A 10,429-nucleotide genomic window follows, 5' to 3' on the forward strand; every position below is an offset into this window, starting at 1 on the left:
TTCCTCTCTTTTCTTCCCCCCCTTTCCTCTCTTTTCTTCCCCCCCCTTTTCCTCTCTTTTCTTCCCCCCCCTTTTCCTCTCTTTTCTTCCCCCCCCTTTTCCTCTCTTTTCTTCCCCCCCCTTTTCCTCTCTTTTCTTCCCCCCCCTTTTCCTCTCTTTTCTTCCCCCCCCTTTTCCTCTCTTTTCTTCCCCCCCCTTTTCCTCTCTTTTCTTCCCCCCCCTTTTCCTCTCTTTTCGTTCCCCCCCCTTCCCTCTCTTTTCGTTCCCCCCCCTTTCCCTCTCTTTTCGTTCCCCCCCCTTTCCCTCTCTTTTCGTTCCCCCCCCCTTTCCCTCTCTTTTCGTTCCCCCCCCTTCCCTCTCTTTTCGTTCCCCCCCCCTTTCCCTCTCTTTTCGTTCCCCCCCCCTTTCCCTCTCTTTTCGTTCCCCCCCCCTTTTCCTCTCTTTTCGTTCCCCCCCCCTTTTCCTCTCTTTTCGTTCCCCCCCCCTTTTCCTCTCTTTTCGTTCCCCCCCCTTTCCCTCTCTTTTCGTTCCCCCCCCCTTTCCCTCTCTTTTCGTTCCCCCCCCCTTTTCCTCTCTTTTCGTTCCCCCCCCCTTTTCCTCTCTTTTCGTTCCCCCCCCCTTTTCCTCTCTTTTCGTTCCCCCCCCCCTTTTCCTCTCTTTTCGTTCCCCCCCCCCCTTTTCCTCTCTTTTCGTCCCCCCCCCCCTTTTCCTCTCTTTTCGTTCCCCCCCCTTTTCCTCTCTTTTCGTTCCCCCCCCTTTTCCTCTCTTTTTGTTCCCCCCCCCCTTTTCCTCTCTTTTCGTTCCCCCCCCCTTTTCCTCTCTTTTCGTTCCCCCCCCCTTTTCCTCTCTTCTCTTTTCCCCCCCCCTTTCTTTTCTTTCTTCTTTTTCCCCTCTTTTCTGATAGAGAAAAACTTTCTAAATGCAAATACCTTGGGATTTTCCATCCAAATACCCCCTACTGGAGATTTGCTTCTAGAAGGAGGACAACTGTAGGAAATTAATAGAGCTAGACAGCATTTTTCATTTGAAATGCTTTTGCTAAAAAAAAAAAAAAAAAAAGCATATGTCTACCGTTTTCAAATCATCTTGAGTTGGGGGAGAGAAAGAAAAGTTGCTTTTTGCAAACAAGCCAAAACCAGACCTTTCTGCTTTAGCTTTTTTCTTTAATGAATCACAACAACAAAAATAAACAGGGAATTCCAAGTAATGAAAATGTTTGGTTTTAAAGAAATACAAACAGCTGTAAAACTCAGGTTCATGAGGGTTTTTTTTGTTTTATCAGCTTCAGGAGGAGTGTGCTTTGCCTTTGGCTACCGGAGGAATTCTCTCCCCATTTCCAGTGGTGGTGTGAGCAGTGCTGACGTCTCTGCTCCTGTGGCGTTTCTCACAGAATTGTTCTTTTCAATCACAACTTCCAACATCTATTTTAGCTGCTATTTTGCATGAAAAGAAAGCAGAATACCTTTGGACACAAGTTTAATTAGTTATATGGCAGGCCCTATCTCCTTTAGTGCTGTCCTCTTTCTCGACATTGCTGCCTGGCTATTTCTGAGGGTACTTATTGGGGTGCTGTAGTTTACAAAAGTGTCTCTTCCAAACTTTCTCTCCTCCTGCTAGTGGATCTGGAATTGTCTCTTTTCACATATACTTTTATTTAGGAGACTCCTTTTTAGAAACATTTTCAAGATGACAGCTATGTAAAACCTCATTTTTATTTATAGGTACTCCTTTTAAATATGGTATTTATGCAAACACCTCAACAACCTTCAAAATCTGGTATAATTATGTGCAATTACCTTTAAATATTTGATTGTGCAGGACTGGAAGTTTACATTGATAGTGCTGTCATTTGTAAACCTCTTAGAGATGAAAAGCGTTAATTTGCCCTGAAAACCTAGCTCTTCAACATATGTGAACCATTAAGAACTACTTCCTCAAGACTGCCTTACGTTAAACCTCACATTCAAAATTAACATTTCTGGTATAATGAGAGCATTATATCACTAAATCTTTATTGTGTGTCTTTAGGATACACAACCTAATTACAACATAATGTATATCTTTAGGATATAAAAACCTATAGGCCTCACAGCAGAGTACAGGTGTGCAAAACAGTCCTAGGTATGTGTAATGCTGATAAAGTTGTAAAGTAAAAAGCTGAATGGTGATAACAGGCTCTTGTCTATTTTACTCTTGTTGTATGCTGCAGTGTGCTGGGTAAAGCCTGTCACTAAGCGTATGGTGGCTTTTTTAAGACGACAATTTCCATGTTTATTATAATTTCATCTACCTCTCAGCTGAGCTGCGGTCAGGGTCTTAAGTTAGTTTCCACTAAGTGTCTCATCAGTAACCTGTGTTTTATCTTCAACATTCGCACAGTTCACTATGCTCTATGCCTCTTGCTCTCTGGGTAACAATGAGAATTTTCCAGGCAATTCTTTTAGCAGTTAAGCATAACAGCACAGTTTTACTTTTTTTTTTAGCTGAACTATGTTGTTTGTGGAGGAAAGCGTTCACCCATAGTTTGGCGTGTCAGTGCTACCATCAGCACAAGCTTTAAACCTCCATATTCACATATACAGGTGTTTTCACTGCTGCCTTGCCCCTGTAGCTTCTGCACAGGTATCACCTTATCCCAGGAAGGCCTCCACTGAAATCAATATATCAGTAAGTACTGTCCCAAAATATTTTTACTGAATTAAAAAAGTTGTCTTCACCACTGTTGTGCACAAAATCAGGCACAACTTATCCTTATTCTGGACTATGTGGGTGTAACTAAATCCCATACACAAATTGGTGATGGGAGTATGATTGTTTCTGTCCATTTAGGGCATCAAAGTTCAAGAGTGATGTAATTAAGTTCTCTGCAACTCAGTGTTCTGTCTAATATGTTGTTGCCAAAGAATTTGATACGCACAGTACATTTGGTTCCTGCAGGCCAAAGCTTGCTGTCTCTTTACACTCATGGATTGGTATCGTGGTGCATGAATAGTTTAACTGGTTTAAGCTGGATCATCTGGAGGGTGTGATATCAAATAAGTAAAAAGGTATCAAGTCAAGCTTGTCTATACATCAACCTATAAACCAAGCTGCATCATTGTAAGACAGCTGTGTTCACACAGCTCGATTTCTTACAGCGGTGTAGCTAGCAGATTGCTGTGGTGTTTTCAGTCCATTAGGAACATCAGTAATTTCACCACAGGGGTTAGCTCCATCACTGTAATAACCCTGTGGTTACAGTTTGTGCTCCAAACTTTTTCTGGCAGGCCTCCACCTGCCTTCCCAAGCTGTTCTGCAACTACACCTCCGTGTTCTCTACTGGTGGTACCTGGATGTTACCTCTGTCTGGCAGCCACCATGAATGTTGCAGAACTCATGAGGCCTCTCTGCTCAGCAAAACTATCCTTTTTTTCTATCCCTGCTTCTTCCATTTGTTATTTTTTTATCCAGTCCCAGGCAGAGGTCTTTGATCTGCTTGCTGTTTGAGAGGTCACCTTTGAGGCAGAAACAATGATGGGTGCTTAGGGAGATGGAAGGCAACGGCCAAGTGGGATCACAACAAGAGGCATTAAAAGCTTAAAACTAAAGCTATGAGATGGCACTGAACTAGAGCGAAGGGCAAAATCTAGCCATTCAACAGGGATGCAGGAGGATTTTGGTATTAAACACTAATAAATATGTGCATTTGCATGTAGTTGATGATTGACTCTCAGGATGATTCACATGACTCTGACCAAAACACCGTCTTATGAAAAAGTTCATCCTGCCAGAGGCACCATCAAATAGTCCATTCAGCATTTTTATAATTTCCTTTGTTATGAAAGACATTGTTATCACCATGAACTGATGCGCACTTCAGGTTTATTCTTATTCCCAGAGTGGAATAATATCATGTGAGGCAAATGCAAGGTCCTATTTTCAAGCCCTGCTTCCCCTCTGAGCTGTTGGTGGTAACATTGTCCACTCCTTGTCAGTAACACTGAAGAGCTAGCACTCTATCGAGACCTTTTCTGTATTACACAAGCCTGTTGGAGCTGCCCCTTTGTGCTGATGAAAGCAGAAGTTCTGAGATTTTCCCTGATCTAACATGCCGTTGTAGGACTGGTTCTGATAGAGGAAGGCCTCACAATTGTTTGCACTTATAAAAAACTAGAAAATCAAACAAATCCTTATCTTAGTATGTGGCATGTTTGTGCAACTCCCCTTGCACGCTCAAATTTTCTAGCACATTAATCCAGAATGCGGTAGCAAGTTGATTAGCAGGCAGGTCAACTTTGCAGAGCAGCTAGTATGTCAACCACTTTCCTTAACACCTCCCTTTCTTTCTCCTTTCTTCCCATTTAAACCAAAACCTCCTATCACTGTGCTTTCAAATGGCAACACATTTTGAATCTATTGCCAACTTCTGGAAACAGCTGGATCGCCCTCCTTGGTCCATGTAGGACATCCCCATACCCTGGGATGCCATGAAACATGCCCTATCGCAGACATGAGTTTAAAGACAACTAATTGGTCGGCAGTTCAGTTCTGAAGAAGATGTCATGTTTTGACTCAGGAAGGAACCTCTAGTTTGTCAGAAGTGTTAAAAATTATGACACATTTCTCTGTTAGTACCAGTTCTGCAGAGGTGTTATATTTCCAGGAAAATTCCAGAACTGATGTTTTCCACCAGTGCAAATGCAGAAATCAACATTAGCCTTTCCAGTAGACAAAAGTCTAGCTAGAGTAAAAGCTGTTCTGTGCTATTTGCAAGGTGCAAAAGTCACTCGCTACGCAGCCACATCTCACAGCTTTTATGTCATGGCAAAATTTCAAAGTGTCTGAGAGGGATATGACTAGAAATTTTATCTACAGAAGGTGCTCTGTCATGTCCCTCATACCCAAACAGATTGCTTTCCCCTTCTAGCTGTATGTCATACCAGGCAGTGTCATTCTACTAGGGACAAAGCAGGTTTTCTCTTATCCCCCAGAAGGCGGCAGTTTCTTACCCTTTGCAGGTGCAAATCATGGTTATACCTTTCAATGTTATAATTGCTCGAAGAAGCAGCAAAGCAATCACTGTTCCCATCACTCATCACTCCCCACCACATCCCCCACAAATATTTAAACAAGTGAATATCCCAGAGCCACAGCTCAACTTGTTCCAGAAGAGTCTGAAAAATTTCTGGAAAAGAGCGAGTGAGTCTCTGTTGAGGCACATGAATTATAATTTCACCTCCTGCACAAAATTATCCTGTGAGGATTTATGTGAACATCATTTGAAACTGAAAACATGCGCATGAATGCTCTGCTACTGTCAGCTGTCAGTTGGCCACTACCAGAAAAAGCGCCTATGGAAGGTTTCCTCGAATGCAGTTCTAAAGCGCAGAGGAGGAAAGATTGGGAAAAATATGGGTGCAGCGTTGTGGCATTCAAATTTGTTATACAATATTTCTAGTCCATATTTGCACAATTTTACCAAAACTTTTGGCAAAACTCTCCTGGAAAAGCCGTCTGTTCTGTTCTTGATAGAGAAACAGAAAGTCAAAATTATGTTTGATTACATCTCAATTACACTGAATACGCTATGCCTGTAGGCATCGCATAGGGTAGAAAGTGAATCTTTGTGAGTAAAGTTATGCTAAGTATCTTGGCTTCATCTGAATTAGGCAGCCGAGAGGCATGGCTAGATATATGAAAGAAAAAGGTTACATCTACCTTGAGAAGTTATGCCTGAAGGTACTTAATTTTGCTCTTGTTCTGGAAAAAAATCAGGAAGCTTCTAGTTTCTTCTGCAGAAAAACAAGCTCACCTATAACTATTAGATCCTAAAACATCCACAGAGAAGCAGGCTTGAGACATAAATGGCTCCCATCATGCTGGATGATGTGCTCTGTAGTTTTGAAAGAAGCTTATTGGTTTGGTAAGAAGGTATAACTTGCCTGCCCTATTTCCACAGGCTCTTTTTCTGCTGAAAGGGCTGAATTACTATCAATATACTAATACAGTCAATTTGTATAATCTAAGCAATCTCCTACATAGATAATAGGTAACTTACTAAGAGAGTGACAGAATGTCAGTTACCTGGCTGGTAATCGCATGATGGCTGAGGTTGGAAGGTACCTCTGGAGGTCACCTGATCCAACACCCCCTGCTCAAGCAGGGCCACCTACAGCAAGCTGCCCAGGACCGTGTCCAAATGGCTTTTGAATATCTCCAAGGATGGAGACTCCACAACCTCCCCGGGCAACCTGTGCCAGTGCTCGGTCACCCTCACAGTGAAAAAGTCTCTCCTGATGTTCAGAGGGAACCTCCTGTGTTTCAGCTTGTGCCCACTGCCTCTGGCCCTGTCGCTGGGCACCACTGAAAAGAGGCTGGCTCCCTCTTGTTTAGACCCTCCCTTCAGGTATTTATATACATTGATGAGATTATCAATGTATGATAAAATGAGATTAGATTATCAATGATGAAATTATTAACGTAATATCTAGTTTAGTAACAATACTTATCTCCAGAGTTTTCCAGGCTGGCAAAAGGCTAAGAGAATGGTGCTTCAAAAGGATGAGAACAATTTAATTGAAAATTTTTATTACTGTGGAAACTGAACAACTGGTTGACTATTACTGATCTCATCTTTCTGGGTCTGCCAAATCCTGTAGGAAATTTGGAGACGTGTTTTTCAAAAGGCTGTGCAGGCAGCCAGTTCCCCACAACTTGGGAGAACCCTGAGTAAGGGAGTCAGAAGGGGCTGCCTAGCCGAAAGGTGAGGATCAGACATAAGTGCAGAATAAGACCAGGTGACGCCAGTACTGGGAGCTGGGTGTCCTTTTCCAAGAATAAGCAAACTCAGGCTGGCAAGGGCAGTGCCACTGGACAAGTTTTAGCTCCTGATGGACCCTGGCTAATACCAATGGCAGCTCTAAGGGAAAACATCCCGGCTCCAACAGTTGAGCCCTCTCACAACAGATCTTCAGCTACTGCAAAAATTACAATAGGAAGGCTGGGCCAAGTTGTGACAGAGTATGGAGTCTGACAGGTCCCTAAAAGCATGCCTATCTGAGGTGGAGCTGGATGTGGATGATATGGACAGGGTTGTTTGTTATTTGGTTGACTGCTAGGCTGCTAGCTGAAGGCAAAGAGGACAAAGACACCAAGAGGCTTGAAATCAAAAGACAGAAATCAGTTGTCAGCTGCTTCAAGATGCAATCAATATTATCTCAGGCTGTACCCCCAAGATAGGAGCAGTCCTAGGCAGATACGTTAGTGGAATCAGCATCACAGCAGACAGGTCAGACGCCAGCCACCACTTGTCCTATTGCAATGAAGGATTTGATGTTAAACTGCACTGTCTTTTCCTGTTTATTCCTTATTTTAGTGGATAGGATATTCCATTCTATAAAGAAAGCTTTTAATGCTACTGTTTTTTGCATATTCCTGATTCCTCACCCTTCCCCTGTTGCATGCTATTTGAGATAAATTCCAAGTCTGGGTAATAGAATAGATGGGGTGGTTTGCTGTGGCATGGTTATTCCATGCATACAAAGAAGGGGCACCGAGAGGCCAAAGCAGTGTCTGCAAATACAGTCAGTACAAATACATCTACTAGATGTGGAGTAGTAGAGCCTTTTCCAAAAGCAGCTTAGATAATAAGTACATTGCATGACCTCTAGTGGTATTAAACCCAAGGCACTGTCAAAGTCACTCATAGCAGTCTGATATGGTTGGGGAAAAGCCAAGGTTACAGAGGAACTATCACATACGTGCTACTTCTGTCCTGCTGTACCCCACCTTACTGCCAGCTTTATGCCAGCCCAAATTTTGTCCCACTGCCAGGATAAGGTTGAGAAAAGTTTTTAATTCAGCAGAAATTCCAAACACTCAGCAGAGCAAATGTCTCACGGCGATGCTGTCATTGTCATCTAATCACACATGGTGATTAATCTTTCCTGCTATTGTCTTCATGTAGGGAAATAAGGAACCCAGCAACACCAGTGCAAGAAGGAATGGCAGTGAGAACAGGTAAAATCGTCAATGTCTCCTCTGCAGTGACTCAGAAAGTCGAAGAGGAATAACGCGTTCTTTTAACATCAGCAGATGAATAATGTTCTATTTCCCTGGTTTTGTGGGTCCTATTCCCTTGAAGAGGTGAAGCCGTCATTGCTGACAGCCCGTTACGGGGTCTGGAGTCCCCACAGCAAGTGAAGAAGGCTAGGAAGGACCTGCTGCCTGGGATACCGACTTTGGCAGCAGGGAGAGGTAGGACCAGGGCTGCCAGAAAGAAGGTACTGGCACAAAGATGAGGTGGAAATGGCAACACACATGGCAACAGAAAACACTGACCATGACTGTGCAATTAGGAAACCAGGCTTTCCCACAGGACTGCTAGGAGGAGACCAGCATTCTCACAGGGAAGTTGCTGGTGCAGCCTCTCGGCAGGACAGTCGGCAGGTTGCAGGACACCCTGAGACTGACGAGTCACATTCTTTAGAGTTACGAGGCCTGTTCCCGTGGTTTCCCTTCTCAACCATCATATTCTGCGGCCTCTGATACACGCTGAGTGTGCAGTGAGTCAGTCCCCAACAGCCCGTCAGTGGAAAGTATTTCAGTGCTCTGCCACAACTGAGAGATGCATAGATGGTTTGACAAAGCACGCTTGCTCGTTATGGAAGACATATTTTGTTTCATTGGCACTTAAGTTTGGTTTCACTCACATTCTGGGGTTTGGGGCCTTTCTCTAGTGCACTTCTTTTTCATTCATGGCAGCTGGCTGTATTTTTGATTTGCTGTTTAGTCCTTTGGTGTATGAATAGCTGCAAAATAGAGAGAGGGACTTCAAAGCAATTTATTTTAAAAGGAAATAATTTTGAATAAGCAATATACAAAACTGACCACAAACCAGTGTAATCCAGAAAATTAACATTGTGTTTGCCTTATCTTACAAAACTATTTAAAGTGGAACCTCTTTTCGATTGCCTGAATTTCCTTTCAAAATATCAAAAATACCCTTTTAATGGGTTTGTTTCAAGGTATAATCCAGGGTTATTTAGTCAGTGTATTTAGCTAAATATATACATCACCTTCATAATTAACAAGTGTGTATAATTTAGCCATTTGTTTGAAGCTGAGTTGTTCTAGCGCATACCTCTTTAACGTGTGCGTAAGCTGATTTGGCTTAGCTGCTTTCCAGATGTAGGCCCTTTCTGGCATGGTTTCATTTACGTATAGCACCTATAACATAGAAAGAACTACTAGAAATAATCAGTGATAAACAATTCCACATAAAAAGTGTGATTTACCTAAGACAGCTTTGGAAGGTCAGCTTTAGACAGCTAAAGTTTTGATGTCTGTGTTCATCACCCTTGGTTGACTTTATAATTAACAAAGAAAAACAGACACTTGAGCTAGGTTGGGTTAGCTACCCTCTGAAAGTGCTTATCTGAAGATGAATTTCCACCCCAAAGTTTTTATCCATTGCCTACAAAGAGGATGCTTTGGGTGAGAAACTCAGATTTTCATATCTAACTAGTAGATCTCCTATGCTAGGAAAGGAAACCTACCCACAAAACTAGTTTGTTGGCAGCAGTGGATCCAAGTGAGCACTGCAGTCTCCAAAAGAAAGGCGCTTTTTGATATTTTGTCTGTACTGAAGATGCGCAGTCACTTACAGAAGTAGAGAAGAGACAGATTTTTCCTCATCTGATTAAATCAGAGACAATTAATAGACTGTTTTGTTGGGGATGTAGATCCTGCTGAATAGATCTGAAAAAGAGTAAAGTATGAGTCCCAAACTGAGCCATCCTTACTGGACTTTGGTTCTTTTCTTTTTTTTTGTTTGTTTGGCCTTGTCCTGATGTGCAAAAAGAGTTTTTGCTGAAAATTTTTTATAGAGGCTACTGCAATTTGAATCACTCCTGAGCTCCTGGAGAAAGAGGGACCAAAATTCATCAAAACAGCACAGGGTTGAATGAGAAGAGACTTCATTTACCTTAACTCAAAGACATTTCCCATCTCCCCATTGTTAATCGGCCACCTCTGCACCAGGTTCTCACGGCATGGCTGTGCTTCTCTTCTTTTGACCTTTAATTCGAGACCAATTTGCCTAAACTCTGTGTAGATTACATGGAGCGTACTACCTATCTGGACTGAAAGAAAGGTCATTCCACGTGTGAGATTTGTCTAATTTGTACCTCCCTCCAGTGAATGGGTCTATTTTGCAAGAGAACGTACTTTTCATTCCACCCCAGCTCCTCTCAGCTTGACCATTTTAATTTATTGATTTCTGTACTGAACATTCTTGCTCCCTCAGTGCAAATTACATCATCTGAAAACTGGTCTTAGTGCAATGAGTCTTCCTAATACACGAGCAAGCTTTAAACTCTTCCAGTTAATAATTCCTTCAGCATTTTCTTTCCATCTGCTCTCGCTGCAAAATCCCTTGCTATTACGTGTT

Source organism: Phalacrocorax aristotelis, chromosome 1, assembly GCF_949628215.1.
Source record: "Phalacrocorax aristotelis chromosome 1, bGulAri2.1, whole genome shotgun sequence".
NCBI lineage: Eukaryota > Metazoa > Chordata > Aves > Suliformes > Phalacrocoracidae > Phalacrocorax > Phalacrocorax aristotelis.